The sequence below is a fragment of the Peromyscus californicus genome, unplaced genomic scaffold, assembly GCF_007827085.1.
Source record: "Peromyscus californicus insignis strain IS unplaced genomic scaffold, ASM782708v3 Scaffold_7__1_contigs__length_154581171, whole genome shotgun sequence".
NCBI lineage: Eukaryota > Metazoa > Chordata > Mammalia > Rodentia > Cricetidae > Peromyscus > Peromyscus californicus.
In genome coordinates, this window is record NW_026294595.1 from 72415508 (window position 1) to 72439611 (window position 24104).

Sequence of the window (24104 nt, forward strand, 5' to 3'; positions counted from 1 at the left end):
AAGTGTCAGGAAGGATATTGGATACTAGAAGTTTACCTGCTCTCATCCTTTACTGATTTATGCATGTATTCATCCAAAATTTTAGCAGTCTTCTAGAGGAATGGGGTATGTATGTATGTATATATATATATATATATATGTGTGTGTGTGTGTGTGTGTGTGTGTGTGTGTGTGTGTACTGACATAAAGGAATGTTCAGGATTCATATTAAGTGGGAAAAGAAAATTGTTGGGGTTTTTCTTTCGCAAAACACAAAATAAAACAATTCCACTTATGTATGAGTATATGTAGATAAATTAGAAGGATATATACCAAGCTGCTGGCATTGGTTATCTGTGGAAGAAAAATTACGTGGATATATGAACAGAGGACAATGTGAAGTAATCTGTTCATGTGGTTTTTTTATTGTCTAGTTTTCCTTACTATTATATCAGCAGTTATTATAAATAAGCACTTTATAGTCTCCCTCGTTCTATAAAATATGGACATGCACAGAGGCCCTCTCACTCTTCCCTATGTGAATCCAGGTCACTCTCTGCTGAACTGGTCATCTTTGGATACATACTATAGTGCATTACTCTTAACTCTTGGGATCATAGTGCTCTGTGAGATGTCATAGTACTAGCTCATGACTACCATGTGCTTGCCTAACTTACCTAGTTTCTGCTTGACAATTGTCTGTCAAATTGCAGAGTTCCTGAAATTCTGAGGTCCACTAATAACACTAAACACTTCTGTGGTGGCAGTCAAGAAAGTGAACCATCTGTCCTATTCAGCATAACTGACAGTCCAATCACTATTCTTGGGATCTAATAGGGCATTTGCTGCTAAAATATGATTCACAGAGGCTGTTTCTAGCCAATGACTCCTGATAGCTCAGGTCTACCCCTATGACTGTCAGAACTGCTCTAATGTGGAAACTTCACCCAGGGACTGCCCACTATCGGCCTGATCCTTCCTGGAACTTCAGATGGACCCACACTCTTCTATCCTGCCTTTGGACTTTAACTTCTTCAATTATCTCAGCCAGTCATCATCTTCTGAAACCTCCCATTCACTAGCCCCTGGTCCCCATAATTTCGCCCAGTGCGTTTCTTGTGCATCTAATCCCATTCTGAGCTTGTTCTTTGGTTCCTAACGAGCTCTGCTATGGAGATGCCTATCTCTAACATATATTTTTTCTTTTTTTTTTTTTTTTTTTTTCCGGATTTTCGAGACAGGGTTTCTCTGTGTAGCTTTGAGCCTTTCCTGGAACTCCCTGGAGACCAGACTGGCCTCGAACTCACAGAGATTCCCCTGGCTCTGCCTCCCGAGTGCTGGGATTAAAGGCGTGTGCCACCACCGCCCGGCCTTTTTTTTTTTTTTTTTTTTTTCAAGAAAAGGTGTTTCATTATTTTTCTTATCCCCATCTTCTAGTTGAAAACCATACACTTAAGAACAGGAGTATGTGAATTCTTTTGCGTTTAGCATTTGACACACTGTTTGGTACTTAGTGGGTTTTGTAACTAATATTTGAATAAACACAGAGTGAAAGTATGATCTTATCTAGTATGAACATATTTAGGTAAAGACACGCCAAACTGCTCACTTTTCAGGTAATGCTGCCCGCTGGTTTGAAGATAACGGCAAGTCAGGTGGGTATCACTAGCTTCAGGCCTGTGTTTCCAGAGACTGTTGTTGAGCTTCCCTATACCCAAAATATTTTCCTGAGTTCAAGTGAGTTTTCACGCTCGTGATCTTTTTTTTTTTTTTTTTTTTTTTTTTTTTTTTTTTTTTTTTTTTTTTGGTTTTTCGAGACAGGGTTTCTCTGTGTAGCTTTGCGCCTTTCCTGGAACTCGCTTTGGAGACCAGGCTGGCCTCGAACTCACAGAGATCCGCCTGGCTCTGCCTCCCGAGTGCTGGGATTAAAGGCGTGCGCCACCACCGCCCGGCACGCTCGTGATCTTAATTTATCCAAAATATAAAGTCCTGAAATATCACTGAATCTCTTTCATCACTAAAAGAAACAGCCTTGATTAATCACTTTGAGCATTTCAAAATAATCTGCCAGTTAACCTATATTTAACATAAGCATGTGTAAAATTTTTATGGGACCATTCATTGGTAGGAAAGTATATTCTTGGAGAGCTATAAAATCAAGCTGCAATTCTTAATCCTTCAAGTAAGGAGTAAGGTTTAGAATGTTCCTATTTATTACTAGGAAATTACAAACTCAGTTTGAGATACAGACATTGATGGGTAGATAGAGAGACAGACAGACAGACAGACAGATAGATAGATAGATGATAGAGATAGCAAGATAAATTATTATTGTTTATCTTGATCAATTCTAATCTTATATTGTAATTAAGAAAAATAAACCTATGGATGCTTTCTTATTGTACCATTAAAACTAGTACACCACAAAAAAGTTAAAAAAAATAAATTCCTTATTCCCCGCTCTACACTTATTTTGTTAGATGTCTACCAAGTTATTGAACTATAAAGGTCAATAATTTCTTCCTCATAATAAGAATAACGACAATAAAATCAATAACCTATACTCAGTATCTGTTATGTTCCCCAAATTAATGTGTTCAATGCTATAGTTCCTAAGAGTCAGAGAAACTGAAAAAGTTGGATGTACATATATACAAATGACAACTGGGTCATTGAAGATTGACACTCAGATCTACTTTAACTTTTAAGTTAACTCCTCTCTGATTCAGTTCTATAGAGTTTGGAACCATCTGGAAATGCTGAAAAAGTCTGTTTTTTTTTTTGTGATTAGCTGAGGACACTCTTCTGAGAAGTCTTGCATTTCATTTTGGATAGAAATGAGAGTCACTCAAGTTTTAAGGCAGCAGAAGGAGGTGCTGTGATATATTTTGGAAAATCATGTCAGAAGCAGGCATTGTGAAAAAAGGAACAGAATGATAGGCGAAGCTACAAAAGGGAGTGTCTAGAAGACATTTGTAGGATGTGACTAGAGACTGATGATGTAGTCAAGGAACAGGAACAGAACAGTAAAGTAGTATGGCCCTTTGATAAAGTTACTCAGCCTTGTTATCATATGGCTCTCAGGGGGCCTTGGCAGGTTGGGCCAAGGTACTCCCTCAGTGAGGGAGACACACCATGTAGATCCTCTGACAGCCTCTGGTGTGTGGTGTGTGGTATGTGGTGTGTGGCTTGGAGCAGTGGAAAGTTACTCAAACCATGCAGACACAAGATGCCATATGTACCGTCACTGTTATAGCTGGGAAAACTGAAACTGAATGAGGTGCAGTAAACAGTGGTTCTGTGTTATATGGAAATTATTGAGTATTATGTGAATTATACACTTGGCATATAGTAGGGACTTTTTAAGTGACTATGAACAACTTCCCAAACTAATGCTCTTGAGAGATACTACCAAGTCTCTAATTTTTGTGTCATGATATTCTGGCTTTGGTGCTATAAATGAAACTGACTGATTGGATGCTCATGGACATGGCACAGGTATGATTCTTGAGAATGGGTATCCAATGCTAAAGTAAGCAAACCTTCACCTTCATGATAATTTCCCTCTGCTAAATTAGGCAGCACAATGACAAGATACATGGATAAAAAGAAGTGAATTGAAAAAGTATTTCTACATTTGGTAAAATATTTTTGGTAAAATATTTTCTGTTGGAATTATTTACTCAGAAAGTCACACAGGAAAAGGGATCTATAGTATTTTTTAACTTTGTTGTATGCTCAGTGAGAGAAACAAATTGGTTTCAAAATTTGAACTCTTTTCCTTCTGTGCAGTTAGATTTATTTAACTTTAAAGTATCAGGGGTAGCAAAGTATACACTGCTTTATTTATTTATTTTTGTTAATTTCCCCCAGCTACTAATTTAGGGTGCTAATTATAGTGATTCATTAATGTGTGAAAATGGATGGGTGAGTGAATAAATAATAGCGTCTATTCAATTTTGAAGTTATTCATCCATTACAGTAATTTCATTTCTGAAGGGAAAAAAAAAACTAAATACTTAAGAGTGAATTTCAAACAGACATATGTCCCAGGATTTTAGTTGTGTGAGAAAGAAGTAATGATTTGACAATGGTTCTTGGAAGTTATTTATAACAAGCATTGAGGAGATAATTCTTGTCCTATTTACCTAAGCATCAATATTAAAGAATGTCTTTGAATTTCGGAAGTGTTATTATAACAGCTCTTTTTAAAATTGAATCTCATTCATGATTCATATCATAAACACTTTTTGTAAAGAGCATTAATGTTCAATGTAATACTATCACTCAGTTTTATTCCAGAATTTTACATATCATGACACCTCTTTTTTTATTCTGTGCTAATCCTTATACACAGGCACACAAAGTATATACACAATCATCAGATATACCATTTTTGAACTTTGCTTTTACTATTTTTCTATAACTCTACGCATGTATGCAAACATCATTTTCTTTCTTTCTTTTTTTTCTTTTTTTTTTTTTTTTTGGTTTTTCAAGACGGGGTTTCTCTGTGTAGCTTTGTGCCTGTCCTGGAACTCACTCTGTAGCCCAGGCTGGCCTTGAACTCACAGAGATACACCTGGCTCTGCCTTCCGAGTGCTGGGATAAAAGACATATGCCACCACCGCCCGGCTTGCAAACATCATTTTCATCCTTGGTAATTTGTTGATTTGCCGTAGACCTGCATGGCCACTTAACCTCTCCATTTCAGTAGAGTTATATACTTTTGCTAGTTCCTGGTTATTAAATAAAAGCATACATTTGCAAGACAGAATCATTACACTAGAGCATTTAATAATCCAAGAAGTTGGAATGCCTACATTTAAATATTTCCCCTGTCTAAGTACAAAGTTGTAGAAATTAGGGTAGTTATAAGAATAAGAACTACTTTGTCAGGATACTGGTGGATTTCACGTAGGCATTTCTGAGTTGTGATTTTAGTCTTGTCATCTGAGAACAAATACATAACTCCTTTTTTTCTTAGTTTGCACAAATCTGTCTCATCTCCTTTACATTTTTAGCAATTTCATGTTTATTTACCTAAAAAAGAAAATACTTTGATTACCCAAACTAACCAGTGACATTTCCAACTAATCTAGACAACACAGAGACATGATGATTCACACAATGTGTTTTCTATTGATTAACCCCAGGGTACAACCTGTGTTTAGCACATGCTGTCTGGTGCTGTGATCATGAGAATTGTGGCTACAATGCTCTGATCTCTCCCCAAGTTTTCTATGAAGCAGAGTGAAATATCTGCAGGATTCTCTCACTTTTCCTGCAGACCTCTTCAGTGTGACAGTTTAGAATCGTTGCGGGGCTCACACCCAAATGGAGAAAGGTCAGAGGGACATTAGGTGTTCTTCCCGCCTGACTGGTTGTGTATCAGGAGAAAACAAACTGTCAGAGCTGGAGGAAGACATAGTCCTACTCATCCTTCTTTATCTGTTTCTGCCAACGGATAATGGCAACAAAGAGAACATTCTCAAGTGATCCTTTTACATTGACGCCAGGCAGAGAATCCTCATATTAGATTGGTCCTTGTCATTGATACCTTATTATAGTGAGTTACTGCAGTCACTCTCCAACATTCCAAAGTCTCAGTTCACCAAAGTGATCACAGACAAAATGAGTTGCTGGGGGGACCCAGTGGTCTCAAACCCTGACTTAGAGTAAAGAAGCTAAATTTGCAAGGGTTTACCATGGTTTTAGATACTTTGTTTGCAAGTCATTATTAGTCTTCTAAATATTTCTGGCAATTTTGTATGAGAACTGACATGTTCGGCTTTTTGGAATGCTTGTTCATTCCAGATGATATATATCTGTGGATATATTAAAATTTTGTAATACAAAACTGTCTAGGGTAGCACATGTTAATTCTACTCATGGGAGAAGAAAGACCACTGACTCAAATCATGGACAAGATAAGAAATTTATAGATTAGGAGTAGGGTATTTCCAAATGGGGCAGGCAAATAGGCTCAGTGACAGAAACAGAACATAAGCCTAACAAGTTGGTATAACAACCTCCTGAAAAAGACACAGTTTCAAGGTGGTCATAACAACTTTTTAAACAAAGGCATGGTTGTCGTTTCCTGGAATAGGCAATACAGAAGCAATTGTAGTTAAGTTTCTGGGGGGGAGGGCATAGCCCAATCCTTCAGAAACACATTTAATATTAAACAGGCATGATATTAGTTTTTTTTTTTTTTAAAAAAAGCGTATAATATGCCTTTAAAGCCTAAGATGAAGGCAGGCTGGTTTACTGTATACTTATAATCCTTGAAAAGATTCTGTACCCCTGATATTGTCTCTCTACCAACCCAGAGACCAAGTTTAGCTGAATTAAGAATAAGAGACCAAGTTTATTGGGCAAAACACTCCTGGGTAATTTCCCTGGCCCTCAGAGATAAGACCATGAGAGGAGACTAGGGGGAAAAACCACATGGCCATTCTCTAGGAATCAGTTTAAATACCTCTTGAGTAGCTCTGGTGGAGGAGCTGCTGCTTGGGGGACTTTCTCAGAGGGGATGGGGTTTAGAATGGTGTAGAGTGAGGCTGGTATAGGGCTTCCAACTTAAACACTTCTCACTTCCTATGTACATATCAATTATTCTATAATTCCTAGACTTGCATTTTCAAATGGAGATTATGACTAGGGTCCTAATTCTAATGAAATATTTAAGAGTTAAATATTGATACATGGACAAAACTTAAAGTACAATCTAGTGTGTAACTACTCAAATAACTATATGGTATATATGCTTGTTAATTTTATTAATAGACTATATTCTATTTATTTATATAGAACAATATATGTTGTCTACTTTATGTTAATACTATTTATCATAGTGGAAAATAGGTATTTAGCAATAGTTTGAAGCTCAAAAAGCCCAGCTTTAGTATCAGGTCTTGCATTAATATTACAAGGTAGATGAGATGATTAAAATCACTAAAAGCTAAGCCTTATGTGTCCAGGGCAAGGCATACTTTTGTCAAGATTGAGGTTTGCCTTAAAAGAGCTGTAATTTCAATTTGTCTTGTTTTATTCAGAGGATTTTTGGTAGTCAAGTCCTATTTTATAGAGTGCCCCACTTTATTGGATCAGTTCCCTTAGGAAAATAACAGAAATTATGTCATTATTATCATTATAGTTTTCTAGCTAAGGATCTACAACTTAAAAGGATGTTCTGTATCTAAAATATGGCAGAACCCTGCCTGTCCTGCCCTGGAATCTAGTTTTCTTTTCTTTTTTTTTTTTTTTTGGTTTTTCGAGACAGGGTTTCTCTGTGTAGCTTTGCGCCTTTCCTGGAACTCACTTGGTAGCCCAGGCTGGCCTCACAGAGATCCGCCTGCCTCTGCCTCCCGAGTGCTGGCCTTTTCTTTTTTTATGGTTAATAATTTCTTTAATAGAAATATATCAAGTTGACTACATTTGCATATGATGGGAGAATCATTTTGTATCATAGAATATTATCAATGGTTAATATAGATTGGAATGTATAATATGTAAGTCCTTGCAAAATGATAGCCCCTAGTTTTCAGCCAGAAAAGTAATAAGTAATTTATTCAGTGATTTGAAAATGTAAAGCACCCAATATTCTTTTTTTTTCTCCAGTAGGATAATCTTTCTCTGTCTCCGGCAGATAAGGCTGGGGACAATATACTGTGAAAACAGAAACAGATGGTAATAAAGGGGAAGGACTAGGTTTCCTCCTTACATGTCTGACATTAAAAAAAGATGTAAGTGTACTAAATTCTTGGTGCACAATCATCCATCAATTGCTTAGAAATCTAATGACTTCTTTTCATCAACTTTATTTAATTCCCAGTCACATGGGAGGGATATTTAAGTTGCTGGAGGCCTAACAGTGAAAACAAGAAAACAAAAAACTAAACTTTCTTGCAAAAGGGAAAGAAAAGAGCAATTCTAAAAGTTTATTTGAAAAAAAAAGTGTTTAAAGGATAATGATTGCTTTGAATAAAACTTGTGGTGTTTATAGGGATAGGCAAAGCCCGGAGGTTCCATTTTAAATAGAATCAAAAGGATGACTATCAGGAAGATTCGGTGTAGGAAGGAAGTGACTCTCCCAGCTTAGGCTAAGAACATTCTAGAGGAAAGGAACAGCAGAGACAAGCCCTAAACAGACATAGGCCCAGGATCTCCCAGCAGCTGCTAGGAAATCTTATTCTGCAAGAAGCTAGCCAAGGTCGAGAGTCTGTGTAATAACCTGAGGAGGATTATGTGGGGTTTGGTTATCCCTTTAGGGATTCCTACAGAAAAAGAGAAAGGAAATAGAAAAACAAGATTCCAGTACAATAAAACCAGAGAATCATTAGTGTTTGGAGCTCTATTTATTAATACAAAAGAAAAATCATAGTTGTATTTTTAATCTATTTTGAAAATAGGACAGATGAGTACATTTAACACACTTGGTTTGGTGGTACTGATAACTCTTCGTTGGAAAGATAAAAATTTGTCGCCTGAGAGGAAGGAACTTCAATTGAGGAGTTATATAGGTCTAATTGTCTGTTTGTATGTCTATGGGCATTTTCTTGAATGCTAATTGATGTAGGAGGGATAAACCCCCTGAGGGTAGGCAATCCCTAGGCAGGTGGGTCTAAAGTATATAGGAGAGATAGCTGATCTTGAATGAGAGAGAGAGAGAGAAAGAGAGAGAGAGAGAGAGAGAGAGAGAGAGAGAGAGAGAGAGAGAGAGAGAGAGAGAGAAAACAGCATTCAGCATTTGTTATGGCCTTTTTTTTAAAGTTTCTTCCTCCAGCTTCCTACCTGGAGTTGCTGTCCTGAGTTCCCTCTGTGACGAACCTGGAAGTGTGGGAAGCAATAAAACCCTTCTTTTAGCTTGTGGCACACCTGGGAGGCAGAGCCAGGTGATCTCTGTGGGTTCGAGGCCAGCCTGGTCTACAGAGTGAGATCCAGGACAGGCTCCAAAGTTACACAGAGAAACCCTGTCTCCCATCACAGTGCAGCGGTGGCTTCAAATGTATTTGAACTAGAAAATGGGAGGATAAAGTGTCCTTCCCTAGAGAGAGATTGTAGGAGGAGTGGACAGGTGGCAGCACCTCACTTGCATATATTCTAAGTCTCTTGTAGCAGTCCAGGTGAGTGTGTCAAAAAGACCATATACTCTCAGTATGGCTCTTGATGGGAAGTGAGAGATGAAATATAACGTTGGCCACCGTAAGTATATAGATGATACTTAGAACTCAAATTCAGTATTAGGTCACTAAGGGAATGATTTCAGCAAGAAGTCTATGTTCAGGATGTCAGCCACTGTGCAGTTCATTTTAACAGGAGCATAGAGAGAAATCTTGCAGGTGACTCAAAATAGGACCAGATGGGAGATGAAAACTGGAGAGAATGGGTTTCTAACAAAGACTATTGGGATCCAGCCCCTCTATTGTCTTCTCCCAAAGTTTCAGAAGAGACACTACCAGTGGCAGATTAATCTGAGTGAAATTGAATGAATCTACATACATGAAACACTTTAATCCATTCACTTTATTTTCCTAAGTCAAAATCTCTCTATGCAGCTTCAGTTCTGTTCTCACACTTAACTCCTTTCTGTCCCTTCCTCTCCTGTCCTCTCATTGTTCTGTTTAAGTTCTTTCCATCTTTGTCCTCTCTCCTCTCTCTTTCCTCCAATTTAAATCCACATGCAATCTGCATTTCTCTGTTTCCGTGGCTTTCTGTTCAGGCTGGGCAAGTCTGTTCAGTCACTAGGAAGCCTGTGTCATAAGTTGATGCACCTGGTATATGAAAAAGCCCTTTTGTTCTGAGTTAATTGTTAAAGGGGGAAATCTAGAGATATCATTAAGGCTATGAGAGAAAGGAAGATTAAGCTTAATTTGCACAAGAAACAAAACCTTGTACCTAACGTCTGCCTGACCTTGGCAATTGTCTCTGTATGGATATTTACTTTATTTCAGGAGAGTAGCAGGTGATCTGGAATGTTTATCTGTCTACAGTCCGTCCTTGGAATTGAGAAATATCTCAGATAAAATGCTTTTGTCCACAGACAGCCCTGGCCCTGGATACTTGCTAAAGGAGATAATTACAGAAGGCAAGATATCTGAGTCTAATGCTAGTAAGAGGAAGCAAAAGCCTAGAAAAACGATGTCTTGCCTGTGTCACAATTGAGGGAAGTATCCAAATACCTCAATCATATAGGGGAAATAGTTCCCAATGAATGATCAAATCAAACTGTTCTACGAATGAAAAAGCTACAATAGCACACGAGAAATTCATATCAGAAAATAACTAATATTCAAATGCCAATATCATCAAGACTCCTTAAGAATTGGCTTTATCCTATGGAAAGGCCCTTGGCTTCTTCCAGGTATTAGCTTTTGCTATAGTCAGTTGAATTCCCACTTCATATTTCTGTGTCCCCCAGCAGTTTTCCATATAAAAGTGAAAACTTTTTAATAGGAAATGACTCTCCAATCCATGATATGCAGACTCTACCACTACTACTTAAATGGCTGATTTATTATATTTACTTGTTATAATTTTAACAGATGCATTATTACCATGATTGTTTGCAATAGAAATAATGAGACTATTCCAATCCTACTCTTTATCTTAGCATTCAAAAATGTTAATATCATTTATCTAATTTCTAGGCATCACTCTTCTCTTTTCCAGTGCACTGTATGTCTAGATAAGAAAGACATTTATGGAAATGTAGATGACCTGGATATTAATTTTTATAGGTAGCTTCAGGAAGGGAAGGAGGAATAGAGGGATAGTGCGAGGAAGACAGAGTTTGATGTGTAGTAAATGGGAATATGAAGAAAAGAAAAATGGGATTTCAGGTCAAAGAACAGAACAAGTGGCATGATGAGTGACAAGTGAGCCTTGTTTAAGAATGAGGAATGAGTTCATTGGACAAAAATAGAGTGGTCAAAGGAAGAGAGGAGTAAACACTGCATGTGTCATTTTCTCCTTGGGAAAATATTTCTCAATAATAAAGAAAAAATATTTTCCCAGAACCAAGTATTGTGAATGTCTGGAAAAAGCCCCAAGCATGACATACATCATATGAGAGGAGATAAGAGAGAGGGAGAGAGAGAAATTGATCATTCCAGGTTACTCCATTAGGTAGGTTTTAATTTCAAGTAATTTTGCTGATATTTTCAAACTTCATTAAGAATAATGTCATGTGTTAACTTTCTTTTTTTCCTAGAAATGATTCACTTGTGTGCAAGGTTGCATGGTCACCCAGAACAAGTGGAGGCCAGCAAGTTGGAGCTTCTGCGGGCACTCTAAATTCATGTGAGTCTAACTTTAACAACATGCTTAAGAAGTAAAGAGATATTTGTTTCATCTGTTTTGCATAGAGCCTTGGAAAAGAAGATGTTTGAGAAATTACATGTTGTTTGTCGAATACAGAGCCTGTTGCTAGCGTATTGGGTGAGATTTCAAACCCCGATGCAGAAATCTTTGAAGCAGAGTCTCTCCCATAGCTAGGGATTAAGTTGTCTCTCCTAGGATGAAAACCAACAAGTCTCAACAAAGAAAATAACCTTCTTGCACTTAACCATCCTCGAGTTTTTTTCTTATTTTTTTTTTATTCGTCTCTCATGGAATACATCTTGCCCATAGCTTCACCTCCCTTCACTCCTCCTAGCCCCTTCCTCCCCCAGATCTACTACCCCTCCCCCAGAAAAAAAGCAGGCCTCCCAGGGACATCAACTGAATTTGGCATAATAAGATTCAATAAGACCAGACATAAAACCTTACATCAAGGCTTCAGGAGGCAACCCAGTAAGAGGAAAAGGGTCACAAGTTCATGCAAAAGATTTAGAGATACCCCTACTCCTACTGTCAGGAGACAACCCCAAAACATCAAGCCAACAACCAAAACATATATGAAGAAGCCCTAGCATAGACTTATGAAGGTTCCATTATTGTTGCTTCAGTTTCCTGAGCACCCATGAGCCCTGTTTATTTGATTCCTTGAGCCAAACTCTCCCAGTTTCCTTGACATTTTGAGCACCCAAAACACTCCTCCCACTCCTCCCCAGGTCCTCCCCACCCCAGGGACTCAATGGAGAACTCCGACCTGGGCTCATCGTTTCATTGACTTGTTTTTTCCTGGTTGTGTTTGATTCTACCCTAGGTAGAACCTAGGTCTCTAGACTCTCCAGCCTCCAGTTACTGGTAATCTAGGAAGTGTCAGGCATGCATGGGTTCTCTCTCAAGGCATGGACCTGAAATTAGATCAGCTGTTGGTTGGCCACTCCCACAATTTTCTGCACTACCATTTTCCAGCACATCTTGAAGGCAAGACAGACTGTAGGTTGAAGGTTTTGTGGCTGGGTTGATGTCCCAGTCCCACCACTGACTGCCGTGCCTGGTTACAGAAGATGAATGGTTAAGACTCTGTTTCTTCCATTGCTAGGAGTCCTCACTAGGGTTAACCTCACAGGTTCCAGGGAGATTCTACTGCACTATGTTTTCCCATCGCATCCCAAATGCCCTCCAATTCCAGTCTTCTTTCCCATAGTTTTTCCCTCCATCCTTCCCCCTCCACCTGATGCCTCCTATTCTCATCCCCACACGCCCCTAGTCCACCCACAATATCTATTCTATTTTGCCTTCTCAGGGAAATCCATGAGTCCCCTACCTTGCAGCTCTCCTTGTAACTTAGTCTCTTTGGGCCTATGGATTATAGCAAGATTATTATTTACTTGACAGCTAATATCCACTTATAAGTGAGTACATACCATGAGTGTCTTTCTGGGTCTGGGTTATCTCACTCAGAATGAGGTTTCCTAGGTCTATCCATTTGCCTGCAAATTTCATGATGCCATTTTTATTAACTGCTGAATAATACTCCATTGTGTAAATGTACCACATTTTCTTTATCCATTCTTCAGTTGAGGGACATCGAGATTGTTTTCAGATTCTGATTATTACAAATAAAGCCACTATGAACATAGTTGAACAAGTTTCCTTGTGGTAGGATGGAGTGTGTATGTACCCAAGACAAGTATAACTTAAGGTAAATCAATTCCTAATTTTTTGAGGAACCACTATATTGTTTCCATATACAAATTAGTGTCTTTTGTGAGTTTACATTTGTCTAAAGAGCTGACAATTTTCTTTCTCAATATATGATGAAGTCATGAGAAGGAACGACTTCGTTTTGTTTTGTATGTATTTCCAGCACTTTTAAAACAGTATCTAAACTGGTGGAGACTGGCCTTGGTGTTGGCACACATCTGTAATCCCAGTACTGAGGAAGCAGAGACAGAAGGATTGCAGCAAATTCAGGGCCACCCTGGGTTACATCCTGTGTTTTGAGGTAGCCTAGGCTATAGTATGAGACCATATTCCCCCAGGAAATTCAAATAAATAAATAAATAAATAAACAATAGGATCTCAATTCTTCTTTTGATTGTTTTTGGCTTTTGTCTCATTTCTACTCTCCACATTAGTGCTTAAGGTTTGTTTGAAGCACTGGTTAAGTTCTGCTCAACAATGGAACCATCCATAAGATATTTTCCCTCTGTTATTCAACTTAGAGCAAGGTTTCAAATTTTCTCCTAAGTCCTTTACCATAATTTATCCTAATCACTTCTCCAGCTCAGCCCTTTGAGGTCAGGGCAATTAATTTGACGATTTTGCTAGCTTCACTAACTCTTGGCTAAGAGCTTACTCTTCAATAGTTGTCATTGACTTTAATTGCTATCTTTACGTATTAGAAGAGCCTCTGGCAGATTTCCGGCCACATCAGTATTATCTTTCATAAAATATTCTGTTCCTGAAAAGAAAATTTGGAAATTTAGTAGGCTATCTTACAGTAAGAAATCTTGAAATTACCAAATTGGGGGAAAAAATTTTTAAAGTACTTTATTGAAGGAATCATATTATTCTGTATGTCATTGTATAATTACTTGTGATATATTTATTCAGATAATTAAAATATCTGTGAATTCAAATGATATATACATACATATATACAAACATATACTTTTAATCTTTGTTAGTTTAATGTGCAATGATTGTATGATGTCATATGGTATTTTTACAATATTTATCAACTTGAGTTCTGAATACACATGACTGTGTATTCATGCAACTTCAACCATATGACATGTAAAGAAAGCAAATGAACTCTACCCCCCTGTAAGCCGGTACCATCAGAGAAGAAACAAACACAGGGTCTACGATGAATCTAAGGATTCTGCTGAAAACAGATATACAAGCAAACATCTGGGCACAGAAGTCTAAAAATTTATTTGTGGACACTTGAAAACTAAATGGCTATTGAGCAAGTCATTGCTGTCCGTTTGTTTCAAATATTTGCAAATAATACTACATAAAATAAGACAGCTCCATAAAATAGAAATATATAATTTCTAATCCTTCTTCCCTGTCCCATTTATGGTTCTTACATACATGTGTTTATAGTTGACTACTCAGCACTGGAAAATATATATGGAGTCTTTACCCTGGAGAAAATCCATTCTTCTGTTCTCATCACACGTTGATTATCTATAGTTCCTCATCTAAGGGTGGGACCTTGTGAAATTTTCCCCATCCACATTGGTATACCATCTGATGGTGCTGCTATGCAGGTCTTGTTTTACCAACCTATTGCTGAGGTTTTATGAACACAGCTTCCCTCTCATATCTTAAAGACACTAGCTCGCAACAGCTGTCATGGCCCTCTGGCTTTTATAATATTTGTTCCCCCATGTAAGGTTAAGGGAATATTAGTATTTGTTTTTTGATATGCTGTATTCTCAAACACACACACACACACACACACACACACACACACACACACACACACATATATATATATATATATATATATATATATATATATATATATATATATATATATGCTTGCCTACACTGATCTGGGTTTGATATTCCAAAACTCAGCAGTAACTGTAATTGTGCCTAAGGATTACCTGTAGCTGCATGTACTAAAACCCATGGATTCAAGTTTCTCCACTACATACCTCTGCCAGGCTTTTGCCTAGAAATGATCAAGCAAATCCATAATGATTCTTTGGTGGCTTGAGGGTCAAATTATTTTTTTAAATGAACTGTTCAGTTTTTCATTAGCTGTAACTTTTTAGACACAGAAACAATTTGTTTAAGAAAATTATGTTGGAATTAATTTGTATTTTTCTGTAACAAACTTTTAGAATGCCAACTATCTTTACACTTAATATTTGGATCATGTGGCTTGAATGTTATTCAGTCACATAGTCCACTCTTTTCCATATGGGCATTTGCAAAGTAGAATTAATTCTCAAAGTACAGTCCCAATTTGTTAGCAGCAAAGATGTGGTCCTATAAATGCAATTAGGAAATGTTATTGTTCTGCAAGCATCATGCATCACACACAAACTCAGCTGGGATAACCCAGCCCTGCTATCAAAATTAAAGGGTAGAATTATCTTTTTTTATTTTTATTTTCTCCTTTAAAAACATCTTAATAGTAATTTTAAAACACTAACACAGAAACATAGACAACAGTCAGGTCTTTCTCAAGGTCAGGGTCAGCAGTATATCCAACTAGCCCTCTTTCCATGCAAGGTCAATGAGCTTAAACTTCCCAAAGCTGCCATCTCCTATGATAGCAACATCTTTTCATAGATCCCCCTGAAGGGCCTGCCTGAGGCTATTATATAGTCACCTTAAATATAGAAAAGGACTATGTTCTATAGTACTGATAGAGAGTATTATTTCACACATCTATGAGCCTATCATGGAGCTTTTCATTATCACAATTGTGTGCATGCTACACTTTAATACAAAGCAAAAGAATAGCATACATTGCTTTGCTGAAAAGACTTCTTCATCAGATTATCTTATTGTTCCACTAATTCTCAGAAATTTGATATGCTGCCTTTCTTCACAGTTCTTTAACTGGCATCATGTTGACTGGAATTCTATAAAATTGTAATTACTAGTAGTGATTTTCAAATTAGGTGTAACAATTTAAAATAAAGAACAAGAATTTTTCTCTTAAAACTGATAATAATCTTGGGAAAGTAAGAAACTAGTAGTGCATTAGATTGTTTACTATTTTCCTCGGCATGTTTAAATTGGCCACTAAACAAGCTGGAGATTTGGGTTCTGTGGAGGTTTGTAGCAGGTGAACTTCTGTCTTTTGTTTCTATAAACGGACAGCATTATGTGATTCTGAATCTTCCAGGAGAGTCAGTGCAATTTTCAGGCATTTCATTCATTTTCATCAAAGGTGTTTGAATTTAGTAGATTAATTTAGTAGATTAATAAGTCACAAGTTAACCCCTTTCAAATCCTGCTGTTCTGAGAAGGGAATTAGTGTGGTGTGTATGCACCTGTACCATAGAGAAGGCTCTCTGTGGTGGTGGTGGTGGTGATTTTCAATGAGTCAGAATGTTATTTTACCAATTTGCTGATGTTTTTCATTTTTAAAGAAGAAATGTCTAAAACCAATCGAATTAGATGTCTTCCATCTGTAGAGAACTCAAATGAGAAACGTGCTTGGTTAATAAATTACAAAATTAGCCTTTGAATACTTTTTATTTTTTATGTTAGAAGAGGCAATTCTTGATATAAAACTTAACACTGAAGGAGATTACACAACCACCCACAGATAGCATTTTAGGTTTTTCAATTTAGCTGTTCCTATGGAATTGTGAGAAGAATTATAAGCCTACTGTGTGGAACTGGACAATTGGGAGAGATTTTTTTCATAGAACTAGCAGAGAACATCATTAAAACAATGTATCATTAAAGTTCTTATCTTTTAAACTAGTGTACAAACTATTTTCTACAATTTAATAATTCATCTTAGATTTCTTTGTGAAGACTGCTAACCCCAGAGTTAGTGTGTTACCTGTTATCGTGCAATAGAGCAGATTTTCAGTACAGAGTTAAAACTGTAAATTGCTTTCTTCACAGTGGTAGTCTAAGACGTACCTATCTCAGATTTAGAATCCAGCAAGGCTCATTAATTCTCAGTGCACATTTTGTCCTAATATTTCCAAACTTATTGAGACACATTTTATAACATTACCCAATTATTTAATTTCCAGCAGGCATTTCTTCTGTATAATATAGAAAACAGCACAATCTCTTATTTGTTAATATTTTAATTACTGAGATTAGATCACTAGACAGTGGTGACCTGGTGTGTGCAGGTTTGTATTTGTATGTACGTACATGTATACATGTTTGTGTGTGTATGTGTCTACATGTGTGTATTTGTATGTATGTGTTTGAAAGTACATATATGTATATTTATGTTATATGTATGTCATTGTACATATGTACATATACATTATACATATATACATTGTATGTGTTATTGTTTGGACATGCATATGTATATATGTGTATGTGTTTATATCTACATGTGTATAAGTATATTTGCATGTGTCAAAGTACAAGAGATACTCCCAAGAATCTACAAGGATGACACCAGCTAAGACTTTTAGCAACAGAGGCTGTGTAGCCTGAACTGGCCATCTCTTGTGACTAGATAAGACTACCAATAGAGGGACTGGGACACAAACCTAGCCACATAACCTTGGACTTACAGTGTGTCCTGCTTATGGAATGTGCTGGGGTAAGGGTGATGCAGAGATCGAGGGAGTGGCCAATCAATGACTGTTCTAGCCTAAGACCCATGCCATGAGAGTGAGCCCACCCCTGACACTGCCTGGAGTGCCAGGATTCAGAGGTTGGATGACCCAGAGACCTAGGATAGGATGAAATCCAACTGGAAAAAAATGTGAATGTAATGATGTTCAATGATATTCTGCTGTACTCATAGATTGCTGCGTAGCCCAGTTGTTGTCAGAGAGGCTTCATCCAGCAACTGATGGAAAGGGATGCAGAGACTCAGAGTCAAGCATTAGGCCAAGCTCAGAGAGTCCTACTGAAGAGAGGGAGGAAGCATAATAGGAGTCAGAGGGGTCACGGAAAACACAAGAAAACCCCACAGAATCAACTAACCTGGGCTCATAGGAGCTCACAGAGACTGAACTGACAACCAGGGAGCCTACATGGGATTAACCTAGGTTGTTTGCATATATGTGACATTTGTGTAGCTTGATCTTCTTGTGGAACTCCTAACAGTGGGGAGCAGGGGCTGTCTCTGACTCTTTTCCTGACTTTTGGGACACTACTCCTCATACAGGGTCACAGTGCCCAATCTTAATACATGGGGAGATGCTTGGCCTTACTGCAACTTGATATGCAATGTTTTGTTGATAATCATGGGAGGACTGCCCTTTTCTGAATAGAAATAGAAGAGGAGTGGAAGTAGGGGGAAGCAGAGGGAAGGTAGGAGGAGGGACTGGGAGGTTAGGATTGAGGAGAAGCCGTGGTCAGGATGTAAAATAAATAAATATTAAAGAAAAGTACATATATGTGCATTTATATTTGTACATATGTGTCATTGTACATACGTACAATATATATACATATGTACTTTATATATATGTGTGTGTGTGTGTGTGTATGTATGTGTATATATCTACATGTATTGGGTATGTATGTGAAAGTACATATATGTGTCTTTCTTTTTATAAGTGTATGTCATTGTCCATACATACAATGTAATATAGATTGTATGTGTATACATGTATATTTGTCTACATGTGTGTATATATGTATGTTTATGTATGTGTGTATGTCATTAACAGAAACGTGGGTACACAATTGAGCACACACACACACACACTAACATATTCTCCTCCCAGTAATTCTACTAAACCCAAGTTCTATATGGAACACTGAAATCAACTATAATATGTCAATTGCATGTCACTAAGTACTTAGCACTTGCTGGCAAAAACATCATTTATTGTAATGATAGAAATTACATTTTAGTCAATATGCTCTTTGCTTTGAATCCATTTGTGACTTCAGAAAAGGCTTTAATAACATGTTAGGGGTAAAAACCATCCATCTGAAGAATAAACCTAAGAGAAAGTGCTGGCTTTGATTCACTCTAATTCACCAGACACAGAATTGACACAGATTTTATACTCTGTGGCATCACAACACATATTATGTTGTGATTGGGTTTCTTGGCATTTAAAAATGTTTCTGTTTATTTTAAATTGGTACCATACATTTTTACTAACAATCAGAATATATTTCTTTTGTTGGATTTACTTACTTATTATATGGATGTAAATGTATATATGTGTGTGACCTGATATACATATGTATGTACGAAGACAAGTTGCTGGAGTCTGTTCTCATCCCATCACATGGACCCCCAGGGATGAACTGAGATCATTGGCTTTTTGGCAAGTGCTTTTACTTACTGTGCCCTCTCATGCGGTCTGCATATTTTCTTATCTTCTGTAAGGATATTGACTTCACTTTTATCTAAATTTAGCCTACATTATTCAGTAATTTATTTTACATAATAACCTACTCATTTTTGTGACATAAGAAAACACATTCAATGTCCTTGACAATTTGAGCAAATGTATCCACCCCTGCAAAATACAAACATGTGTTTAGATCTTGTCAGGATGGAGTTATTTCAATTTTCACTCAACAATTGATTGCACTGTTTTGTAAAATTAAAATGTATCATAAGATTTGTCTGATTTTCTTTGTAGACTTCTGTACTGACTTACTATTTAATACTCTAGAGTTAAAATAAGCACAACTATAAACTGTGAAAACAGGAGTCACTATGTAGTACAATCAGTTTAACATAGTAAAATATCAGCATAACAGGTCCACATAATTAAAGCCTCTTACATCCTGCCCAAATTCTGATCCGTTTATTCCACTTGCAGAAGAGTGCTTCTGTATTTTGCTACATAGTTACAAAGCAGATAAATGACAAACTTTGATCTATTATTTTGATTTGTCCTTTCATCCATAATGAATGTTCAATTTTTGTTTATTTATTGACTATCTGAATTTAAAAATTTAAAAACTGTTTGTCCTTAGTTGAACTGTAGTAAGAAGTGACTTCAGTAATGTACAATGCAGAGGTCAGAGAGGAAAGAGACTGAGGCATTCTTGCTGTCACGGTGTACTCCTGCCTGCTGGATAGTAATCTCTACCCCGGAGGCATGTGATGAACTTGGCATTTGGACTGAATGCCAAAGCAAACATGCAATTTAGTCAAAGTCAAGTCTGGCTGTTTCTTGGCATTTAGGTTGATTAAAGGAAAAACAAATTAGATTTTGACTTTCTGTGCTTTCTTAAACTACCTGTTAGGTGGTATCAATACTCTAATTTTTCTCCTTACATTTAATTAATTTTTTTGAGAATTTCAAAATGATTGCTGTATTTACATTATTTTACCTTCCCTTTCTCCCTACAACTCTTCTCATTCTCCTTACCAAATTCATGACTACTTCTTTATTATTTTATGTATAAATATATGTACATACATAGATACATAAATATGTATATATACACATATGTATAATATAGATATATAAATACAAGCTACCGAGTCCATTTAGTGTTGTTTCTGTGTATATGTATCTATGTATATGTGGCTGACTACAAGGGTTTGGCTACCCTCTAATGGGGGTGGTTATCAATAATTTAATAGTAAAGTTATGATCAAACGATCCTACATTTATGAAGGTGTCATTGAACATCAGTATATTTTATATTTTAGCTGGTGGGCTAAGAGTGTACTCATAGACCTTGATTCAAACAGAATTTCAAATTTTGTTTTCAAATCTCTTTAGTCATTATAATTTTCCCAAATGTAGTCTGATGCTTTGTATATAGCAGCCATTGTACATATGCACAATTTTCTTTACTTTTTAGGTAAGAAAAGGGCCAGTAACAGTGATATAATAATTTTCACTATGGTGATCCAGTTAGAAAATGATAATCTTGAGGTTCAACATGAATTTGCCTGTATCAAACTCTATTCCCTGAGTATCTCCTGTAATACTTTATCCTGTGATATCCTCCATTTCACACTGCATCTATTTGGAAAAGATCCTCACATGTTTTATAATAATCCCCAGGTCTCAGTGGTTTCAAGTTATATGGAGCATCTGCTGAACACCAGGAAAAAGTTCAAGTTAGCAGAATGGGTTCTTACCACTTTCTGATCTCTGTTTTTGGTTCAGTTAACAGTTACTCCCTGGGTCCCTAATGTTTGTCAATATAAGGAAAGTGAGGAAGAAATTCATGAGTAATATTTCTTCCTCATGATAAAGTTCCTGAAATCACATAAATAAAACATATTTGCTTCAAACTTCATGGAGGCTTGAGGATGGAAGAGACAGAACAGGTGAGCTAAATGAAATCCTCAGAAACTTTACATGAGAAAGGGAGTGGAGTGGGGAAAGAGGAGATGTGGGAATGGTGCACAGGAGAGAAAGGAAGTGGATGTTATGGAAGGTTCTTCTCCTTGGTCACTAACAACTCAAATCACTACCTTTTATCCCTGACTTGTTTACTCCTCATCAGGGGCAAGGATGGGTTTCTATTTGTTGTTCCCTACGGCTCAAAGTCTTTGCCCCGAGAACTCTATATTGTTGACTTGGACCCCTGAGAACCAAGGAAAAAAACATTCCTTCACAATTTCTATATAGTGATCAAACACCAACAAAAAAAATGAATACTTTCTGGAAATTAGATCTGTTCAATGATTAAGCATGGTGCTACTCTGTTGGAGGGAGTTTTTACTATCCCTGGATTTTTAATCTGCATTTTCTTGTTAAAGCCTTTGCATTAGTCAGGGTTTTTTAGAGTAGCCCAAGCAAAGTGTCAAGCACAGATGTGCCTGCCATTTCTGGGCTGCAGTTCATTCCACATCTAGTCAAGTTGACAACCAAGAGTAGACATCACAGCCTTTGTGAAAATATTGCTATCCTTCTTTCAACCAGACTTATTTTAATAATACATAGAATGATGAACTTGTACATAACATTGAGCATTTTTTTCTTTCTTTGCTGTTCATTTGTAGGTCAGTTTTCTGGTATGAATGTAGTAATTTTGCTATTGAGTCCTTTAATACTTCCTTATACAGTCCTGCTTCTTTATTTTAAAGTACCTTCCTACAATACACTCAAAGTGTATCTTGCAGAACTCAGTGTCTTGGTAAGGGAGACCAGATTCTAGAACCCACTCTCTGCTCTAATATCCTTCTTTAAATACAAGGCAGGCACTCTGAGTCTTTTCCTCAAAAGCTTAACTGACTCCTTCTCAATTTGGCTCCAACAGACTGTGTCTTATTAGCCTTCTATAGGTAGTTTTTAAGGCATATTTCTTAGTTTCTGATGTGTTTCTTTAGTTTCTTTTCAGCTTTTATTCTTTATAAATTGACAGATGGGATTCTAGAGCCTCTCAACTTCAGTAATAGAAACATAGCTTTTGCCTCTTGTTTTCTAGATGAAATGATTAATTGATACACAGTAGCAGACACTGGCTGCCAGGATCTTAGTTCTGACCATCCTTATGAATCTGTATTGCTGGGGATTTTGGCTCTCAAGATCATATAGTATTTCACTTTGTGCTGCAATCCTCTGAAATCATAGAATGTCTTTTGCTGGGTCCCACCTGACTATTGAACAATCTTTAATGGAGGAGTGAGGATTATGAAATAATAGATATGAAAGAAAGAGACACAGATGCAAAAGAAAACAGGCAGAGACACAGAATAGTATCTGGAGGGTTCTGAGTCAATACCACAGTAGCCCTGAGTTTATTTCTCAGGGCCTTTTTATGCCCAAAGCAAGAGGTGCATCCCCCTCGCAATGACATCATGGTTTAAAGTACAAACAAGTACTCCTTACTTCTCAAGACATCTGGTAACCAGGCCTTTGGCAAAACATCCTGTTATTCATCCTTGAAGGGCAAAAAAAGGTCTGACTCTCTGACCTTGAGTCAAGATGGAATAAGGCCACACTATGGAGTCTCTGTGGGCTCCCTCAGTCTTTATCCTTTTCAATTAATTATAAACTGGCTAGTCATCTGTTTTTATACAGTGCATTGCTAAACAGAAAAAGAGTCAGAGAATGAACATTATATATTATAACCAAACACCCGCCCCCCCCAAAAAAAGAAAGTTCTTTAGTTCTATGGAATGTTTGTCAACTCATCAGAGGCAGTCACACCATGACATGAGACAGGTTACTATACTTCTTGTCCAAGGTCACTTACAGTAGGTTTTGCTATGGCAGAATTCTTCTTTTAGATATCACTCCAAGTAGAATGGTTAGGTTAAAAAAAAACTTTCAAAATTTAGTGATTTAAAAATGAAAGTTTGCCAGGACTGGAAAGCTGACTCTAGCAGTTAAGAGCATTTGCTGCTTTTGTAGAGGACTAGACTTCAATTCACATCTCACATTCACCTGTACCTCTAGGTCTAGGAGATCTGAGACCTTCTCTGACATTTGAGGGCACCATCCTCCCATACAGACAACAACAACAACAACAACAATACACCAACACACACACACACATACACACACACACACACACACACACACACACACACACACACACACACCACACACACACACGACACACAAAAAAAACATGAATTAAATCTAAAAAATTAAAAGATGATGTGTGAAACAGTGTCCTTCATCTTCAGTTGCTGACATCTCTCCATGGGGAGCAAACATTGACTACACAATTCTACCATGGTAATAGCTGTTGTTAAAGCGGTATTATTTCTCTCCAGAAGTAGGGAGAAAGAAAGGCAAAACAGGTGCTGGGCAAACCATTCTCATTAGACATTGCCATGCATCTTTGGGAAAACATTACTCTACCTCTAGTTGAAGAGTATAAAATGTGCTGTGGAAGGATATAGAGTGTGGGAGGTGGAGGGAGTGAAGGAGGAAGAAAGGAGGAAAGAGAGCAAAATAAGTCATTATTGTTTTTTAGTGATAGATCATGAATAACTATCTTTTTACCTAGTTTGCAAAAATAGTTTTGAAGTGTCTAATAAGGAAAGGGAAGGGTAAAAGATATAATTACATTATAATCTCAAAAGATAAAGAAACAACTTTAAAAATTAAGTTCTGGAATTTAAAAATCTGTAACATACTAACTCCTAGTGCCCTCAAAACAGATGAAGATCACATTCATTTTTCTTTGCTGCTATAAAATTTCATAAGTTTAAT

The 24104-nt window shown here is 37.0% G+C and overlaps 1 protein-coding gene across 4 annotated transcripts in view; it reads left to right on the forward strand.

Annotated features, from left to right (window-relative positions):
• Lrrc4c (leucine rich repeat containing 4C) overlaps positions 1-24104 on the forward strand; it is a 1313763-nt gene that overhangs the window by 512271 nt on the left and 777388 nt on the right. For all 4 annotated transcript variants that reach the window (XM_052725801.1, XM_052725800.1, XM_052725799.1 and 1 more), the window contains exon 3: positions 11195-11283. The gene's annotated coding sequence lies outside the window, so the exon portion shown is untranslated. The remainder of the gene's footprint in view (positions 1-11194; positions 11284-24104) is intronic.